General features: G+C 31.5%; 1 protein-coding gene across 4 annotated transcripts in view; it reads left to right on the top strand.

Moving 5' to 3' along the window:
* The first annotated feature begins 4,725 nt into the window (after window positions 1-4,725).
* Window positions 4,726-21,549, top strand: part of LOC129001122 (sex peptide receptor-like) — a 141,334-nt gene continuing 124,510 nt past the window's right edge. For all 4 annotated transcript variants that reach the window (XM_054428314.1, XM_054428315.1, XM_054428312.1 and 1 more), the window contains exon 1: window positions 4,726-4,788. The gene's annotated coding sequence lies outside the window, so the exon portion shown is untranslated. The remainder of the gene's footprint in view (window positions 4,789-21,549) is intronic.

Below are 21,549 nucleotides of genomic sequence, written 5' to 3'. Positions count from 1 at the left end.
ATCGGAAGCCGAAGAGGTTAAAAAGCTGCGTTCACGTTGTAGAGTCTGATGCAATGTTCTTTCCTAAACGGCAATTTTCCCGTTTTCTGAGCATTTATCTCCATACTATGTACTCTCCCCTTCTTAATTACCTCTACTCTTATATCCTTCCAGGCTATTTTCAATTTTTTTTCCCGTGGAGTGGTATAAAATGATACTTATTCCTCTTGTGACTACTTCCCATGGACCTTCACCGCTGACAAGCTGCAGGACTAATGGCGAGCGCAAGACATTAATAGCCTCTCTTTTAGTACCTAAACCCTCCATTTGTATTAACCTTCTGTCTCGTCATTTCAAGATAAATTTAATTTGTTCTATAGTTTAGTCCTTAGTTGTTATTTGCGTTAGTTTTTAGATTTATTTCTGTTTTTCGACTTTTTGGAAAATTTAACTCTACAACTTCTTGAGTAGTTTATAATATAACTAACAAAGTCATTTAATCCTACAATCTAACAAAGCTAAAGACTGAAGCATTTATTTTCCACCTCTATTAATACCTCGACTTCAAGGTGCAGCTTAATTACTCTAATTTATCTCGCGTGCAAACATGTAAGCTCATTCATCAGACATTCTAATTTATCTTGCTGAAACTTGTTTCTGAAATTAATGACGCCATAATGTACTTAACAAAGAGCGCTCAGATTTCCTAAAGACGTGTAGCTAAGCAGTCGTGTTTGCTGAAGTGTTAAGGTTCATAATGATGTTGCAGTATTGAAATAATTATTTTGAGAAAATGTGTAATTATAATGTTTCGTAGTAAGATGGCAGATCACAGATCTTTTGTATGACAGGCTTACTAGATTTTGTAACTGTAGAAAAACTAGTTTTCAATTTGTTCCTTTCAATTATTTTATTGTATATTTTCAAATTTCTTTTATTTAATTATTTTATCGTAAACTCTTAGAACGTAAAATTGATTCAATTACAAAAATGAGTTTTCTTTATTTAATCCGATTATTGTAATGTTTTTACATTGTATAAAAATATCCATTTAAAACAGTGTAAATAGAGTTAGTAGTTTTAACCTTTACAGACTTTAATAACCTGACCTAGGCAGTATTCGAACACATGACTGTTTTATAATTTTACTGTAATAGTATATAATATTATTAACATAATAATATTAACTCACTATATCGCTTTTAACTGCTGTGTCTGATTGGAAAAAGTTACCTATGTGACAAAGTAAACAACACTAGAAGCAAGTTCGAACAAAGGGAGATTAAGCAACAAACAGTATATTGTTCGTATGTTTCCAATAAGATAGTAAACTATGAGACTCTCCTAAGCTTATTATAGTAATTTTGAAAGTTCACGGTGGAGGATACTTCCTGAGATTGCTCTTGGTTTATTGTCGATGAAATCTAGAGATAAAAATGCTTATTAATGTTACTCACAGACATACATTTTGTATTAATTTATAAATGCAGTTATAAGTTACGCAGTTTTTTGCCATTGTTTGATTAGTAACTATTGTCATTTTTCTATTATTTATATATTCTATTATTTATAATTTGCACATTTAAGGTGAGTCGGTGGCTCAGTTGGTAGCACCACAGACTTCGCGGCCAAGACAGCTATATCATCTGTTTAGATCCTGGTACCTAGAAATACTTTTAACAGTAAACTAAACTTCACCTTTGTACTTTACCAGTCACCCCTTGCTTTGCTGGATACGTTCCATGCACGTCCGTTGACTATGTGAACGTGCAAGTGCAAGATTAAGGGCCGCAAACCCCTTAACTATTTTAAGCTCAAACAAGCTCAAAATTTCAATATATTTGGTGAAAAACTTTACAATATTATGTTAAAATATGAGCATTTGAAATGGCAATCTTCCTTGACAGAATTCAGATTAGATCAGAAGTTAGACACAGGAAATCACAATCCAAAAGTTAAATTACAAATGATAAAGTTATGATTGAACTAGGAAAGTTGGGTGAAAAATTACTAGATACTTCTTTATCGACAGTTAGACTGAACTGAGGTCTTTTGATTTGTGCTTTCGTTTATCTCAAGTCATATGCAGCATTTCCACGAATATGTATTTAAGTTGTAAACTGGTTATTTACTGTACTTGGTTACTTAAAATATATTTGTGTGGACATCTTTCTCAGTTTAATACTTCTTTCGATCCTAAATAAATATAAAGTTAAAATCTTACTTTTCTCTGTGACATTCCTTTTTCGTCCGATTTACTCATTCAATGTTTAAGATTCAGGTGTAATTTTAAAATTTTAAATTTAGTGAAGAAATTGAACAAATGTTTTCTTTAAGGGATTCGCCTTCCAAGCTTTCAATTACTTTCAGAGGTCTCTACAATAATAATTGTATGGAAACGTAAATTTTAACTTTATATCATAAATCGTATATCTAAAATTATCAAGTAAATCTAGCAGTGACCGCTTTTTCAAATCAACCATAAATCAGACTTTTTACGAGTTGCGTGACCAAATGTTATATTTAGAGAGACCAGCTTCACATGTAACGCTCTTTAACCTATTACGATGCAAAGCACGCCTGTTCAAAGAAATCCATTTATGGAAATATGTTGCTTCCAGTCAAGTTTACACTACTGATTTCTTTTCAAATTGCATTTCATACCATAAAGAAAATAAGTGGACTAAAAACTGATTTCTCTTTCTGTTTCAAAAGGAGGCCTTGTGAATTTTTAATTTCAACAATGCTGTAAACTACACAATTACAATTCCTCTCAAATAAGTGTCGTGAACATCTAAGTGCAGCTATAACAATATATTCTATCTGATTAGCCAGGTCTCAAAAAATCAAAGATAAAATATAAACCGAAATGCAAACAAAACTATGTTAATTTCTTAAATGCTGATATCCATGATGATACTCTGGTATCTTACGTATACTTAACAATATATTTTAATGTTTTCTAGGTTTTAATTGGTTTATCAAAAGTTAATCGTTTGTAAAAAGTGGTTTTTGTTTTAGACATACTCCATATCGAAGGTGCAAAATTGAAGAAAATACTACGGTTCTTCAAAGCTGCAGATAACTACCGATGCAATATGAAAATAACAAAATTAAAAAATAATGTTGCTACATTATCGTAAAGGTTTACATACTTAGCCGAGTTAAAATTTCACACTCTTTTCTCGAAATATAAACAAATATACTGACCAAAAGTTGACATTGTGATTGTTTATCGTTATAAAAGCCAATCAATAAATTTGATGCTGCCAATTAAATACTGTGACGCCCCGAGCCTCAGCCTAATGCAAATTGTTGATTGTGAATATTCAAATATAATGACTGGTCTCCATGATATATATATATTTGTGTACATGATTTTCAGTAGTTAGTATCCGCGCGGTACAAACATATACACCAATCTTGGACAGAAACCAACTAAATATTTTTTACTGTGCAAATATGAAATCTCGTCCACTCTGTCAACACTAGTTGAGAGAAAGTTTACTAATTAGTGATTTTATAAGTCATTTACATCTTGTATAGTTTTGTAGTTGCTGTAGTTGTGGTCCCAGCCCTGGTCTAAACTTATATATGTTAAATCACGTGTATATTTCCAATTTAACTATCTCTAGACGTTTTTCCTTGTGAAAAATCACTTACGCATTTTACACCACTAACATTCAAAGTATCTTTTTCATCCTACAACACTCCTCTATCTCGTTGTTATTCACCTCATCTCTCACCAACAGATGTAGAGAGAGAAATAGTCTGTAGCCATGTACTCTAACCTTGCCTCGATGATCCAGTTTAAACACCTGCACCATTGTTGTGACACGCGTAACAGTGTGACACACACACACACACGCACACGCACGCACACGTCGCAGCGTCGTCTCCATTGACCTGATAGTTGGCTAGTGCGCAAGACACGACCGCTCCGGGCCATCCGCCTGCTGCAGGGAGAATTTCCCCTTGCGGGGAAATTTAGGCGTGGTAGGATGGATATTCTCTGTACAGTGAAGGAGGGAATTTTTCTCACAACGACCAATTAAAAAACCTTTGTAGTGTTATCATTTGTGATTCTGTTGTGAAATTTAAAAGTTTTTTAAAGTGACTTTTGTGTATAAACAGTAAAGGTAATTATCACCGTTGGCGAAAACATTATGCATTTATTATGTTGTAAATTAGTGTGGGTACAAGTCGACCTCATATCCTTGTTGATCGTATATGTTGGTAAAGTGCTATGAGGTCCTAAGTTGAACACAAAAAAAATTAACAAGAATTCCTGACACGACTTTTAATGGTTAAGTCTTTATTGTAACGAACCAAAAATATTTTGTACAGAGCTTTGACGGGAATGTGTCAAAAAATCCTGTGTAATGTATGGAGTAGGTCATTAAGTGTGTATTAAGTAAATGATCATGACAAATTAAATTCTAATTAGGTATAAATTACAATACACGTTGTTTAATTTACGTAACAATACCATAAAGCGGACACGGATTGTATAAGAAATAATAGTTATAACCTTTATTATTAGCTTTTAATAAAGAAAAACACCACAATTTATTGTTTTGAAAAGATATAATTTAGAATAAACTAGAGTCAACACGTGTTATACGAAAATACTAATGCAACGATATTATCTGTTTCCGCTCGAAATTCCCCCACTTGGGGGAAATTCGTCTCGACGCGGGAAATGTGGGAGGCAGCGGCGTGGTTCTGGTTTTGGTTCAGTCGGTGCGAGAGACTAGTGCAGTGCGGTGTTGTGTGACTCTTCTAACATTGTCCGTCTCGCTCACACAGGTAAGCAATAAGCACAACCGGTTTTACCAACCGCACAATGCCATCAGCTGATTTCCCCGCCCTAGTTACCCAGCTGATCGGCGCGCTCATCTCGGTGTCAAGTTTCAGCTGTGTAGACCTACAATCGATCCATCAAACCCCCATCTGGAGATAGGGCTGAGTGGTCTCTGTAGATAACGAATCGTAAACACTTAGTGAAAATGATGCTGGGTGAATTGTTAAAATGTACTATATGCTACTATTTTTGGTAGGGACACGTTATTTATTATTAACAATAATTATTTCATACATAACCTTAGTAATGTAGAATTGCCTTCAATATCGCAAGTTTATAGCAAATATACAAAAATATTACCACATCAATGGTTAAAAAATATTGTTTAAACAATCTGAATATGATTATAAGAGGGAATTTTTAAATTGCGCTGCATTAATTGCTCTGGAAACGCTTGAGTGCTTTTTGACGCAGTCTAAATCACTCTCTTTTTTAGTTTAAACTGTTTAAGCAATAATTAAGTTAAAATATACATAGGCGTCAGGGAGGCTAAAATAGATCTGAATGATTCATATGTGACTGTGTACGAAGAAACGTGATAAGAATGATCGGTGATAACTGTGACTGAATTTGATATGATATGCGGTATCACATTAAAAGTTATTTAAAATGCAAATAATGGATTTGAAGAAAGTAAAGGTACTCACGGTACAGTTATATTCACATGTACTATTATAATGTTTTGACGTTTACTTGGTTAACATGAATAAACAAAAACTTAAAAAAATGTATCTGTTTCGATTTACAAGTAGATTGTTTGGCGTTCCTTGACAATTATTGATCTTTTATTTATGAAACACGTTTTCAATCTTGGTAAGATAGCAATACAAAGCAATACTGTGTATGGATATGTTTAAGTGTAAACGATTTTGTTCATGACAATTCTTCACTAATATCTTCAACACTATTGTTATCGTTATACCTATAGTAACAATTGAATCAAAGGTATAGCTAAAATGCAATCTAAAAAGGATGCAATGTTACTAGTAAACGTGAAATGAAAAAAACGCATGACTGCAGAACAACTGACATGCATTATTTTGGGCATTACAACCTTACATATATACTTTTTAGTACCCCAAAGTAAACTTTGAGTATTAAGTTGAAATCTTCGTTTTGGACAATTAACAGTAAAAAATGAAAACGTTAATCGTATTGAAAAGACAATTTAGACAAATATCATAAAGAATTTCAGTAAATTTTGGTAAATCGGGCAGTAATTGAGAGATTTAAACTTGGTGACAATTCAAATAAGTCTAAATACATTACCTATCTTCAGCCCTAATTTAGTCTCGGGTGACTAGTTTCAACTGTTTATTTTTTTGGCTTCTTGACGTCTCAAGTAAAATTATTTTAATACATTATTATCGTCAATACACAACAATACAACAATACAATACCGTAAGTTAACAAAATGAATGCACGCTGTCGGCAATAATACGCACGACTCAACTTACCTCAAACCAATTATATTGATTCCTAAAAAAAGAAGAAAAAAAACCTACTGTAAATCTATAAAAGCCTCCATAGTCAAACGTATTTAGATGCGTAATTTTCCATTATTTCTAAGAAATTAAAACAGTTTAGAAGGCCTGAAATGTTAACGAGCAGAATTTCGCTTGTCTTATTCATCGATATATAATAAGGTCTTATTACGATTGGGAACAGATGTGCTGAGTATGATGTAACATGTATAACATGATTGTAATACCAAGAGTGGCAACTGGCAGCTCTATATAAGGCTAGATGTAGACGCCATTAACGAAGTGTAACTCTATTTTTTAAATCTTGCAGTATTTATATGGGTAGGAACTTCATACACAACGTGTTACTAAATGGTGGACCACTCCACTCATCGTACCTACTTAAACATAGTTATACCTGAAGCTAACACTAAGTTCATCATAAGACACTAAACTTTTAATCACTGTTAATTAAATACTTTTAAACATTTTGAAACTACTGAACGCAGTACTGGTTGGACGAAATTAACAGCCATATCAAGTATTTACTGAAATTTGTAGTTTTTATGTGTAGAAAATCAATTTTTAATACATTTAATCAATATTTAAAACAACTGTGGATTGCATTTCAATCTAGGTTTTTAGATTGTCAAAAATAGGCGATAACTAGTTACCCTACTATTATCTAAATGGTGAACAACTTGGTTTTCTTATTATTTGATTAATTTACATATTGGAGTTTTAATTCAACCAGGCGAAAGACAAAACATAAGCGAGATTTTACACATCCAGGTTTTTGTATTAAATTAAAACGTAATAAAAATTTTCTATGACGTTTTTTTTGTATAATTAAATTACGTAATCGCAGACTTATATTTCATTGATCAATATATAAGCAAATGAATTTAAACTTAAAAGCCACCATACACCACTTAAAACAGACCTTATGTGTACGGTCATTAAGAATGGTACGGTATTTCTTAGCTTATTATTGATATTTAAATACTTTATAGGCATATTTATTTTTAATATATCAACTGAGGAATGACGTCCAAATTATTAAGAACAAGAATTGCATTTTTGTTTTGCTGTTTGAGATTCGTTAACTAGTTAGGAACCAATATTACCATAATCAGCTGAACAATACAATACACGAAAGTAAAACTATGTAAATTTATTAGATTAATTTGTCTTTATTTGTATAATCAATAGCAAACGCTCTTAAATCAACTAACAAAACAAAAAAGTAGCATTGTAATTCCTTTAAGATGCATTGTAACTTTATTTTGTCTATATGAAAAAATATAATTTTTAAGTTTTTTTAGTTAATACTTATGTGAATCATCAATTATTGTATACGCAATCATTTGTTAAATATCTATAATCAATTAAAGATTTAGCTTACAATACAATATAACGATGATAAAAATAATGTTAAGGGAAATTGCATGAAAATTAGATTGATGGGTCTCATATAAATCGAGGATTAAGGGATTATCCTTCTGATGAATTGGTTTTATTTCCATGCACGAATTCTCCAACGAAGTACATATTTTAGTATATATTTTTCAAATTACTGATCTTAATAGTTTTAATTTACAAACTTTTATAAAACTATAATGTCAACAAAGAATGAGAATTTGTACGTGCATTACAAAGGTTAAGAAGATTTTAAACGAGAAAATACTTAAAATACATTACCCGATGACATTAAATTAACCATGATAATGACAAGATTTTCTACGGTGATGTATTTATCATAAAAGGCCTCCACTAAGTTTACAAAAAATATTCATTTAAACCCTTCCACCACAGACTATATAGAGTAAAAGGGGCCAGACGATGACGGGGTTCTACGCATCGTCCGGATAGCTGTCTGGGTTTAATCTATATACAGTATAGTCTTTGCTTCCACTCTAACTTACCAATCTTAATGTTTTTCTACAGTATAAAATATAACTAAAAACACTGTAAAATGGAAAATGCTATTTATTTTAAGCTGTTAAATGAGGAGTTATATTGAATGTATTTGAAACTCCTTTCAAAGTTATTAAAAAACTATGAATTGGACCATTTTACCAATTTTAAACAGAATTTGACTAAATAATTAAGTCAGTGTGAAAATCGTTTAAAAGGAAACCTTACGTTTAAACATTAGCTATTTGGCTTCATAATATTAACTTATGATACTGTAAGTTTTACCATAGTCTTAAGGTGCCTATAATGAAAAAAAATGTATAACGAACAAAAGATAAATCTATATAATTTTAAGGTATATTTGAGATTGAAATTCAAACCTAAATCCCTGACTACTCTGTATTTTAAGCCGTGTAAAATCAAAGCATTAAATTTAATCAGACTAATGCGTCCTGCCTTTGCAGTGATTTAAGAAAAATGTTCTTAACTCTCCTTAATGAAATTGCACCGCTGATGTTGGTAGGCTTGTGTACCAATTAACACACTAATTTCGTAACGTATATTATGAGCAGTATTTAAAACTAGCATATTGTTTCTCTTTACCATCATTAATGTCATTTATAATTTTATCACATTTAAAAGCAAAATATATAATTTTACGAATATAAAAATTTAATTTTGATTAGCGAAAACTAAATTGTTGTCAACTTTTGAAAATATATTATCTATAGTTAAGTCACTGTTTAATTTATTTGTAATTTTTTGGTACGGAAACATCTTAATTGGTAATTTTACTAAGGTGCTGGTAAAACGTACTTTTATTTAAGGGGAAAATACCGATTCGATCAATTTGATTCATTGACGTTAAAGGGGATTTTCTCAACGTAACTTCAACCCGTGCCACACAAGTTTTTATATGTTTTCTCTATAAACACATATAGTTATATGGTTTCTCACACATACGAGAAATATGATATTTTAATTTATTTATGAAACACTTGCAATAGTTAGACGACAACTTTAACGTTTTGTGATTAGAGACGAAACAAATTTAACATAGCCTAATGAAACATATTTTTCAAATAAACAAATTATGTAGAGTTATTCTAATATGTTTTATATCCTCCAAAAGCTTCAGTAGTTGTAAAAAAATAAAAATGTATGATAATTAGATCAAAAATAGCTACATTATTATATTTGTATTTTTACAGTCACCCTTTTAATCGCTATACCAGTGTCATTTTCTTTAGATCTGCTGTATGAAAAGTCACAAATCCATAATTTAATCCTAGATAGAACTTTTTGATTGTATCGCTTAGTTCGGTAACATTCTTTTTATTAAGTTCAAGGAAGGGTTTAGAATTTTCTAAGGCAACCTACGGTACATGTGCGTACGGTGTATAAGCGGCACTGATGCATGATTAAAAGTACTGTAACTTATTATTTAACTTATTAGACACACTTACTTAAGAATATACTTATCTTCAATACCCTCCTTACATTTGAAGACAGTGATTTGACATACTCACAAACATCCAAATTTTCACAGTTATAACATCAGTAAGATAAGAATATTACAGACGACTTTCCAGCAAGAAAATAATGTCAATCGTTACGTTTGACCTAACAACCTAGAGTTTAGAGTATTTATTTTTTAGATAACAAACTCAACGACACTCGTGTGTTTGAAGGCATAAACATAATATCCAATCACTTGACATTATATTGGTCCTGTTCCAAGTATGTGGAAGAAGGGTGTCGCTAAGATAAAACGGAAAATTGAAAACAATAAAGTTTAATACATGAGTCAGTAACGTAATCGCCCTGAAGCGCCCAGTTAAGGGACTTATGGCTATGAACCTTTTATGTCAAAGTAAAAGACGGTAAAAAGACCATAACATTTCATAGCCTGTACAGCCGATGTTTCTAAAACGTTGTTAGGATTGTAAATAGGAAATGATCGGGATTTATGGTTAAGTTATTATACGAAACAACTCTATGTTTATGTTTATTTGTTGATGTTTATTGGTCCTTGGACTTGAAATGTATTAAGCTAGTTGGTTCGAAACTGATAATGTTTTTGAATTAAATCTGAAATGTAGGATATAGTTTATCGGTAACTATGGCAATGTTATTTATATAACTGATAGATGCAAAACCGGTATACTGTACTTGTAAGAAAAATAAACTCCAGACCATTTTTCGTAACCACCATCTGTTAAAGGTTGGGAAATATTCGTTTTTTTTAATCAAGTTTACTTACCTTACATAAGTAATCTTAAGTTAAGATAGAATAAGACGATGCTCTCGCCTTAATACGTTGCCTACCGGCCGTCACGCTCAATTGTATAAGAGGCGTTATGAGACGTGGTAGTTAGGGCGTTAAACACTAATTTAAACATAATACCGCCATAGCTACGTTTAGGTTAGTAATAATAGCTATATGAGAATATATTTACTCGTTGTTTTGTTGGGTAAGTTTATTTATTTCAAATAAGAAAATTAAAAAAAAAATTACTTGAAGTGACTTTTTAGCTTGCATTTGAACATACATCTTCTTGATACATGTTAACCATTATGCAAAATTACAAATTCTACTCAAGATGCCACTTAGTTAAACAAGTAATTTCTACCACAACTTAAAAATGACTATACGTTGTAAACATCACTCATTATTCTACACATACTATTAAATAACGTATCATGAGAAAGGATAAGAAATTGTACTCGTATCAAATTTCACTTAATTACATAATTCATGTTTTAAAACCAGGTTTACTTAAGTATTTGCTATATTAAATAATTTTAAAATTTGAAAAGTTAAATTACATTACGAATAAGGTTGTAAGAAACCTTCTTTAACCTTTTGGCTTGAGTTTAATGGATCATTAGGTAAACTCATACCTCGCATGTCCTTAACTGCTATGCCAAGGCACTTAAGTGGCTAAACAACGGGTTAGTTTGATGCACTTGATGCATCTGCTCGAGCTGGGGCTTCTGATGCTAACGACCTCAGATTCAATTAAGCTAAGCTTTGTTGAGCGTGTAATTAGTGGCTCCCCTCATATTAGAGACGTGGAAACATAAATGAGAAATATATGGTTACGTGTATATAATTAATGTTGCATAAGAAACTTGAAATCAATTAAATCCGAGCATTATTGCACTATTGTGTTCGTTATTGTCGGTTGCATTAGAGTGTTTTCAAAAATAATAATTATGAAAAAAACAACAACAACAACACAGTCATCCTGCAGAATAAACGATTTTCAATTTACCAAACTTGATAAAAATGCCCACAAATTCAAACTACTACAGTTAACCTATACTCCATGAGAAGTGGAATTTTTAAAGTGTTTGAAGTCGTCGTCGTATCCATGAAGCCTATAACCAACGTACGATTTAATTTGTTTTTAGGCGAAAAAAAAAATATAAATAGTTTGGAAAGAAGCTGCAAAATATTATACATTGATTGAAAAATTGGGAATACCAAATTTATATTCAATAAAAACCCCTTTCTTAGTCCCATTGATGGTGCACGAACTTGCTTAAATAAACGCAAGTATACATGTTTGTACCAAATTTCATCATAATCAGATGATAATTGTTCAAGTTGTTGTGCTAACGGACACATATTGCTAAATATAGATACAGAATATGTATATGAAATAGAACAGATGTTTATTTGTTTCTGGAGGCATCAAAACAAAAAGGAAAAAGGTCCAAGGTCCACTTTTTACAACAAAACCAACAGTTATAGCTTATTCCCTAAATTTGAAATTCATTAAAATGTTGTATACAAATCCACATTATGTTGAGAGTTCAACTCTATCTCTCATCACCTACCGATTTCCGGAACTAAAATTTGAAATGACGCCCTACACACTTCACAAGCTGGTAGGCTATTTTTGAACTTTTACTACATCGTTGGGCAATAAATACTGCGCTTAGGTGTTGGAAACTGTAAATTTTAGTGAGATAAACATAACTGTGGTTGTATACTAACAGGAAAGTCGTAAATAATTGTAAAAATACCGCTGCATACCGAACCACCAGCTACAAGTCAAGAATATTGCCCGTGGAAATGATGTAAAAGCATTTGGTAATGACGTTAAAGTGATTTCTGAAACACTTAGGAGAACATTTTGGAATTCTTCAGTGTTAAACAAAAGTTTTTTTATTTCTCAAGCAACTTTCGTTTTGTGAATGATTGTAAATTGTATTTCCGCTGTACTACTTATCATTAAATATATCAAAATGGAACATTTGCAGTTTATCCAAAATATACATCTTTGTTACTGAACAAGGCTTAAAAAACTACACTTGAAATTAACTGTTACAATTTTTTAGTTTTATAACTTAACTAACATAGTGCAATTAAAACACTTAGCGTAGGAAAAGAAAATTGTTACCTAAATTCAATTTAGCTTAGATAAACACTTTTAAGTAAGCATGATGAAATAAAACCCATTTCATTCGAAACAAACGCAAAATACGTTAGAGATTTTGGGTTGAATAGGTCAAATATTTTTCTTCTTAGTGAGAAATGCAATTTACAAGCAATTTTACTAAAAAGTAGCAATATATGCGATATAGTTTAAATATCAGAGGACTATTTCGTTCTAATGTATCTAGTTCTATGACGATTCATTAGAGAGCAGATTTGGTTGGTTGCATAATAAACTCATCTACATATACTAGTAATCTACATCTATGAGAGACTACACATAACCTAGTATGCAAATTCGCAAATGCACCATCTCAAAATCTTAATGACTTAGTGGTGATAATCAAAACAAAGGTGCGAAAACTACTTTCTTATGCTTTCTTTACGAGAAATATCATCGAAAAATCAATATTCCTTTGCCAAATTTAAGTAGTTGGTTAAATCGATTCAAATATTAAATACGATAGAATAAATGCACTTCAAAATTTAGGTTTTTATTTCTTGTCAATACAAAAAGAATTTACACTTTTTCTTATGTCCCGCCTTCACATCCTAGTCCGCTAGTTCAAGCCCAAAACTGTTTTGCATATACTTCAGGTTAGTCATAGAGGGTTGCGGCTCCCATAGATAAAATCCATTGGCGATTGGTGACATTCGAACCCGGGACCACGGGATCCGAAGCCCCACACTCTACCACTCGCTCCCTATTTACTGTTAAAAACTTAATTGTACAGTAAAAATTAATTTAATATTACTCATTAAGTATTACATAGTTACGGAAGTTTATACCTCCACACCCTGCAGTTTAATTGTGTACGGTGGTTATTTACAGAAACGTTATTCACAAATAAGTGGCTCTAAATATAAATTTAAAATCTTACCATCGAGTATGCATGTATTCACAGGAAAATGCCTAGGCATCGAAATTAATGTCTAAAAACGTAACATATTGTTAGGTGTCGTATAAGGCTTTTTTGTTATGCATATGAACAAATAAAATTAAAAAGACAATTTATCCATAGTATATAAAAAAATCAAATTTACATTGTAATCAACAAAATAAATGTTAAACGTGGCTCAAAACTTACGTTCTGGTACTTTTGGGTAGGCATATTGATTTGAATATTTCAAAGTTCATCAACGCACAATGCCATTCATTTATCATCATTCTGCCGTGGGCCACTTTTCAATCAGAATCAAATGTACCAAACACAACAAATGATAGAATTGCCTTTTATCGAAGGAAGCATTTTCCCAAATCGGACTCACTTAGTGTCTATTGTACTCACTAAATTGCTTGTTCCTGTTAGATTACTCTTTTGAAACGTACATGTAGCCTTGCTTTGTCCGTTAACCGAAGCATGTAGCTTTATATTGATCACAGGAGCTTTAACTAAAAACCTTACATATCCTTGTAAACCAGCTGATAAAATTTATATAATTTTCTTGGTTATGATTTTACAGATTTTTTATGTATAGGGCCTATTCTATTTTGTAATCCAAAAGTTATTGAGTATCGGTATACTTAGGTACTATCGGTACTATATTTCGGTACTATCGGTATTCTATACATGGCTATAGGTGATCAACCCATTCATTACATGTGATACAATTTAAAAAGATACTTCCATTTTAAACAATTTGGCACAGTTATAAAAATTACATTATTACATCGATTGTCAAATAAAGTTAGTTATTGAAGAATGGCATAGGCTTAAAAGTATTTTTCTCGTGATTAACAAATTGAAATGAGTTTTAATTAACCTGTCCCTCATGAAGATAATTTATCTTAAACAGTGCCTAAGCCTGCAATACCTATACAAATATACATTCTAATAAGAAATATATAATATTACAGGAAAAAACACATGAAAACGATTTTGAAGAAAAGAAAGCAAATCTGGACAGCATTAAATCTCAAAAATCTCTTCCGTAAGAAATAGGCTATTTGACACACTTACTTAGCTCATTTATGAATCATCGAATGTTCCTACGGAATACATTACAAAATAACATGATCAACAGCTAAACTACGAGGCGTATATTCAGCGCATAATCCACTTAGCCATTTTACAAACTTATAAGAGGCTAAAGAGTTTACAGAGAGGCATGGCAATATAAACAGTCGAAATGATGATGGATGAGCTCTCAAAAATCAATCTCCCAGCAATACTCAAACTTGTTCAGTTGTTCAACTCCGCCCGTAATGATCTGCTTCGGTTATTCAAACGTTATATTTTGGCTGAAAGATTATGTCATCGTTACGTCAACGTCCATAGATTTGTTTGACACATCTAGTCAGAACTGAATTGGCTTTAGTTCCACCAAAGCACGCGAAGTGAAAAATGTAGTTTTAACCAAATTCTGAAAGAATGGGATTTTTTCATGGCTAATTTTGCAATAACATTGTAAAAAATTAGATCCGCCGAAAATATTTTTTTGCTTGATAATTATGTGAGTATAGTTCGTTTTTAAGATCATTCAGACAAGACATTTGCATTTGAAATGACGTTGAAAAACATTTTTGAGCAGTTTAAAGAGACGAATATTGTGAGATTTAATTAGTCATTATTTTGAAAATGTTATATAGAATATATATGAAAGTCCGTAGCTGTTAATATTACATTAAGTATTATTTCCTGAACAAAATAAACGATTAATTATAAATAATAATTTTGTAAGTATATTTTAGTGACTATTATACCTCTGAAAGTAGTGGGAAAATTGTTTTTAAAATGTTTGCAGAACTATATATATATATTTATTTATACATTGAAAAAAGAATAAAAATGCTTGGTGATGAATAAATAATCAAGGTTTTGCTTTGTTTGTAATTAATCGCGTTATACTTTATAAAAAAATACATACATCCATTAACTTGTATTATTATATTATTATGCTTTCGTACAACATACTGAATTTAGTATCATCAAAAGAGGAAACAATTATTTTTAGACATTTCGTTGTAACGGATCTATAAAAGCTAAATTCGAAACAGTTTTTGACAACAACGTGGAATTAATTGCGTCCCTTACTAATGACAGCACAGCCTGAGCTAATGAAAAAGTTGTTTATATATGACCCCAGCGGTTCTCATTGTCTAAACGAGATTTTGAAAGAGTAATTTTTCACTGTCTGAGCCCAGACTTGGGTCAGTTGAGTTATTGTACAGCAGCTAACAGATGGCTTTGGCTTCACTTTCTGACGTGATTCAAAACATCTAAAACAATTTAAATGTACATTATATACTGTTAAATTGTTTCAAGGCTTGATGATTTATTGCTATTTGTAGTTATAATAATTTATTTTAGATTGTTTCATCAAGGACTTTATAGGACTTTATCTCGATACGATTGTTAACCATACAACTAAGAGGTATTTGTAAAATTCCTTGCATGTCTAAATACATTTTGATAAAAATAAATTAAAGACCTTGTACAAAGCGAACTCTCAGAAATTAGTAAGGATAAGAGCAATGCTAATCTTTACAAATAACTTAATAATATGTAGCTCACTAAATGAAGATAAACTCTGTTTTATAGACTAAAAATAGCACTTTAACAAAATCGTGATTCTTCTTGATGCTGTCTCAGAAGGTAATACACGTAGACATTTTATGGATACTAATACGAATATGTTTAGACGCGCCTTGGTGAAGTTTTCTGGAAATTCTTATAAAAAAGTTATAGTTCCACGAATCATTAACCTACCATACCTTTTTGTAGTAGGCTATTTAAAACCTGCAAATATGCAGCTCGTAAGCATCAAAAACTAGTTTACAATTTACACACTTTTTAATTTTTTCCAATTCAATCAGAAATGCTAAATGCTTATTTCAAACATTTAGACAGTTGTTCTAAACAAATTAAATCAAATATTTTGCACAAGTAGCCTATGTGGTGGGTTTATTTATTCTTAAGCTTGTTTGTAGATTATTTATTCTAAAACGATGTAATTGATTATGGAAATAAAGAAAGATTCTGTAGTTGTAAGTAATGAAAATTATGTTAATTATATATTTTAATGTACTCAACAAGTGTTTGGATCAGGTGGTATAGTACATCTTCCCGTTGTGAAGCATGGTTACAGCAGCTAGTTATAATTAAAATGTACCTAGTTCAAGCTATTAGTTACATAAGCTAGTCAGTTTATTATCCACCATACACAAGTTGTTGGCGTAGTATGTGTAGCATAACAGACTAAAAATCCAAGATACACAGTGGATTGTGTCCCAGTGCTGTTAGAAATATTATTGGTACGGTTCGGTTTGTTTCTGTGCCAGCTCACACCCTTCTTGATTCGATACTTTACACGAGCGGGCTTATGCTTGTGAAAATGTGAAAAACACATGTGACACCCTGTCAAACAATTAGGTGGGAAACGAATATTCGGCTACTATTCGAAATTATCTCAATTCATCCAATACTATTCGAATACTAAAAAACCGAATACCAGTATGTACTTAGTTTTAATTAGGGATGTAAGGGAACATTACAAACCCTGGTTTTGTTACTATCAAGTCAACCAGTTGTTGAATATCATTCATTGATTAATAGATAAATTTATTAGTTGTACCAGGCATATGGAAGAAAATATTGTTCTTCTTATTTAATTTCCATGGCCTAGCAATATAATCGGTTATTGTTCTCTGTTCCGAGAGGCCACACATAACAGGTTATTGTTCTCTGTTCCGAGAGGCCACACATAACAGGTTATTGTTCTCTGTTCCGAGAGGCCACACATAACAGGTTATTGTTCTCTGTTCCGAGAGGCCACACATAACAGGTTATTGTTCTCTGTTCCGAGAGGCCACACATAACAGGTTATTGTTCTCTGTTCCACCGGTTAACCGTAACGAGGGAACTTCTTGTTTTGTTCCGAAGGGTTCCATTGTTCGGGAAGCAACAACCGTAAATTGGTGGAAACTAAGTTCTAGAACTTATTTAATCTATCCTTCATATTTCTATTTGACTAATAATAGTTATATTATTTTAATGCAAATTTCGATTGAGTTTTTAACCGAAATTTGGCTTTTATCTTTGAAAATTGTAAGAAGAATATTAAATAAACACATTCCAAACGTTCATGTTTTAGTTATAATTACTCCCCCAACATTTTTATTTATTAGGCATTATATTATGTTAAATTAACGAATCTCCTTGAAATATTAAATTTCTTTAGGTCATAGCTTTAAATGTGATTTGTGGCAATTTTATAATATTTAGTAGCCCAAGCAATATCATGGTAAAGTAAATCCTAACTTGCGCATAACGAACAATCTATGGAGAATTTCAAACAATTAGGATTATATTAATAGTTTAATATAGTTTGTAATAGTTGGTAATACAGTTTTAATAATAATTAATAATAGTAATCATGAGTAGTTACAAATGTTATTAAAATGTTTTATAATTTTACATAATTGAGTTTTATGAAACCTACAAGAACATGCAGTACAGCTTAAATTATTAATGATTAAATTTTAATTATTAGATTCTGGCTCAATCAGTTTTCCAAATATTGCTTTTTCCCTTTTGAGATGTTACATATTGAGTTGAGATGATGATATTGAGATGACCAATTAATTTCCAACACATATCTGACTTCACACTTTACAACATTAACTACTATTCTTTTTAAGAATACTGATCCCATGCAGGTGTATGGATTAAGTGGAAAATCCATCTATCTTAAATTCAGATTTCTCTGTAGGATGTATATAAATTCTTTGCAATAACATTTCCAAAGGTTTAACGTAAAGAATAGAAGACATAGTTTCCAGTCTCTTGGTTTCAAAATAAAACAGTTCAGGTAGAAATGTTCCGTTCATCGACCAACGACAAGGCTGGATAACAACTCAGGGAATTCTTCACATTCCTGTTCCGAATTCAGGAACTTTCTTACATTCCTGGGACTTCTATGGGATATTGGGATAGTTAACACTTCTTCCACACAAAAGAGTTGTATTGATTGACATTTCAAAGGATTGAGAGGTGGTAAATGAGACTGGCGTAGATAGAAAAAAATAGAACCATATTATTTAAAAATTAAAATGCTTGGAAGGACCTACAGTTTATAGCCATATTTTAAACTTTATTAATTCACAAAATTATGAAACTCTGAAAATCCATTGTCTACATTTTTTTTAGAGAAAGGAGGGAAAATGCTTTTACGCACACAGGTAGCCAGCCTGTGGTGTGAGACTCCTGCAATTATCAGACTACCCACTTAAAAACCCCATTGTCTAAATAAGGGTACAGTACAATACAATGCATAACTAAATGATTGCTACATTACTATTTTTACCCTACCAGTTCTCTTTTATCAAATGATAATTTTCCACGGATGATTTAAGTAAGCAAACTTCGAGTTCTGGGATGTTTAACTGACTTCTTTGTTCTCTAGACACCAGAGTAAACTTAGCTAGTTAAACAATTCTCGAACTGTATTGTTGAATTGCGGCTATTTCACTTATTTAAGTGGTTAAAGCAAAAGTGGTAATTTTCGTATGAATGTTTCCAAAGCCCAAAGCAGGAAAACTATATTATTGGTTTAAATGTGTTACGGAAATGCCAAATACTTTAGCTTTGCTAGTAGCAGAAAAGTTGCTTTCGCAAATGTCTTTATGTACCTATGTATTTGTCAAGTAAAAAAATGATCGGTAAAATAACTAAAATATAACAATTTTGGAAGTAAAATAAGGCTAAGCTAACGTCGCACTTCATTTTTCCTTATGCTAGGCTACAACTAAATTTCATAATATTTGAGTTTTTCGATCTCTTCCAAGCTTAGTGTCGTTCGAAGGGGAATATTAAACGCAAAATAATAATTTGCTTAAAATGTATTTTTTGCCATTTTCAGTTATTTAAATTTTAAAATGGCTACTATTTTGAATTGAACCCAGTCAATTTATATTTATATAACATTGATCTCTACATAAACAGACACATATACATGCCAAGTTCCTTAAAGACCGGTTGGAACAATTCTAAGGAAAGAATGGTAAGCAAAAATAGAAAATTGTAGATATGTGGTCAACAAAGCAAATTTATGAATTTTTTCCCGGAGTTTGGCTGTTTACTTACGGAATGCTCTGTTTATATTTCTACGAATCCCCTTGTGGGTATAATGGTCACACAATACAGAATCGTTGAGAGATTTCAAATCACAATAAGTGCAATCACTATGACAACGTTCTTCACAGTGGCCAAGAGTCCAGGCTATGGAGCAACCTCCAAAATACTTTTTAACCTGTATATCTTAAACCGTACCTATTTCGGTTTGTGTTATAAGCTTTAAAATATATATATAAAAGCAACTAAGTTTTTTTTCCACTTTTCGTATCTCTCTGAAATCAATATCCTAGGGAAAAATATGTTAGCCCTATATATTTAACCCATCTTCGATCGGGTTTTTTAAACATTTTTTTTTACTGGAGAATGTACTCGTAAAATAAACCATACCATGGGCTTGAAAAAAGATATTTCTATTTATTTCTGCTAAATATTACTTTAACATCTTACATAAACATAAAATTTTAACCATTAAGTTGTACCATTGTGTGTTCAATTATCATCCATTTAGGTAGTGTTAAATGAAATTAGATAGCCCCTCTTAGAAAGCAGATCTTTATAGTAGAGGTATTAGACATATCTAATTATGTGTAGGTCTAACTTCCCAAAATAAGTAACCAAGAAATCTAGACATATTTTGTCTTTGTACCTAAACAATTTGATTTTACATGGCCACGAACGCATAAATACGTACATTGTAATCGTAAATATACGGAAATGTATTGCTTCTTTAGTTTTCAAAAACCACAAGCTCGGATGTTCCTCTTTATCACGGTAATAATTATCTTTAATCAGAAAATCATTATAGTACTTATTTGTCAATAGAGTACACATTCAATTGTCTGAGGAGAATGAATGTTTTATACCCCTCGTATAAGAATAACCTCATATGTATTCGACACTCGCTATCGACAAGTTGCTATCGGTAAAACCCAATCGGAATGAATCTCGTTTTGAACTGCGGCCAACGTTCGTTGGCAAAAGGACAGTTCCTGTTACACATAACTGCTTGTGGGTTCATTTAGATATTTATGTTACTCTTTGAAATGTCGATCAATATCCAATTCTTAGGGTATTTAAGTGCATTGTTCACACTGGACCGTATAATTTTAAGTAAATTAAAATAATACATTCGATGGAAATCGCAGTTTAAATCCAATACGATGATCAAATCTTAGTTAATTTTTCCATCAAATGCCCTAGACAAACACTATTGATATACTATTTGCAGCAAAACGGTAGGGATTTACAATGTGTTACAAACAAAAATTATAGTACTTATAAGTACTAGTTGCATGAAATTTCAGATATTATAAACTAACTCAACAATTTAAATACTAAGTACTAGTTGCATGAAATTTCAGAAATTATAAACTAACTCAACATTTAAAAATACCTACACAACTTAATGTGAGTTTTTAAAACTTCTTTAAACCCATCATGGTAATCTTCACCAAAAACTCTGATACCAATAATTTTTAATCACTTCGCAACATTTTCGAAACACTTTGCAAATGTGTGTTCCCACTGTGAATAGAATGTGTTTCTTTCCCACTATTGAACCAATGCAACAAGATCTAAAACGCCCTGGGGGCCGGCCTAGTTCAGTAAAGACGCATTTATATGATAATGTACAGTAGGAGGAAGACAGTTCTTTCCATTTGAATACGAGTTCGACATGGAAGTTAACCATCTGTGACATCGATTTAGAACTTGAACTAGTTTGACTAACTGGAATTTCTATCTTAAGCATTTAATGTACAGTATATAATATTGTGGCCAAATTTCACTGGTAAATTGTTTATT

The sequence above is a fragment of the Macrosteles quadrilineatus genome, unplaced genomic scaffold (genome assembly GCF_028750875.1).
Source record: "Macrosteles quadrilineatus isolate MER2022 unplaced genomic scaffold, UCM_ALF_1.0 Scaffold_8__2_contigs__length_117827958, whole genome shotgun sequence".
NCBI classification, from domain to species: domain Eukaryota; kingdom Metazoa; phylum Arthropoda; class Insecta; order Hemiptera; family Cicadellidae; genus Macrosteles; species Macrosteles quadrilineatus.
This window is presented reverse-complemented; position numbering and strand designations above follow the sequence as displayed.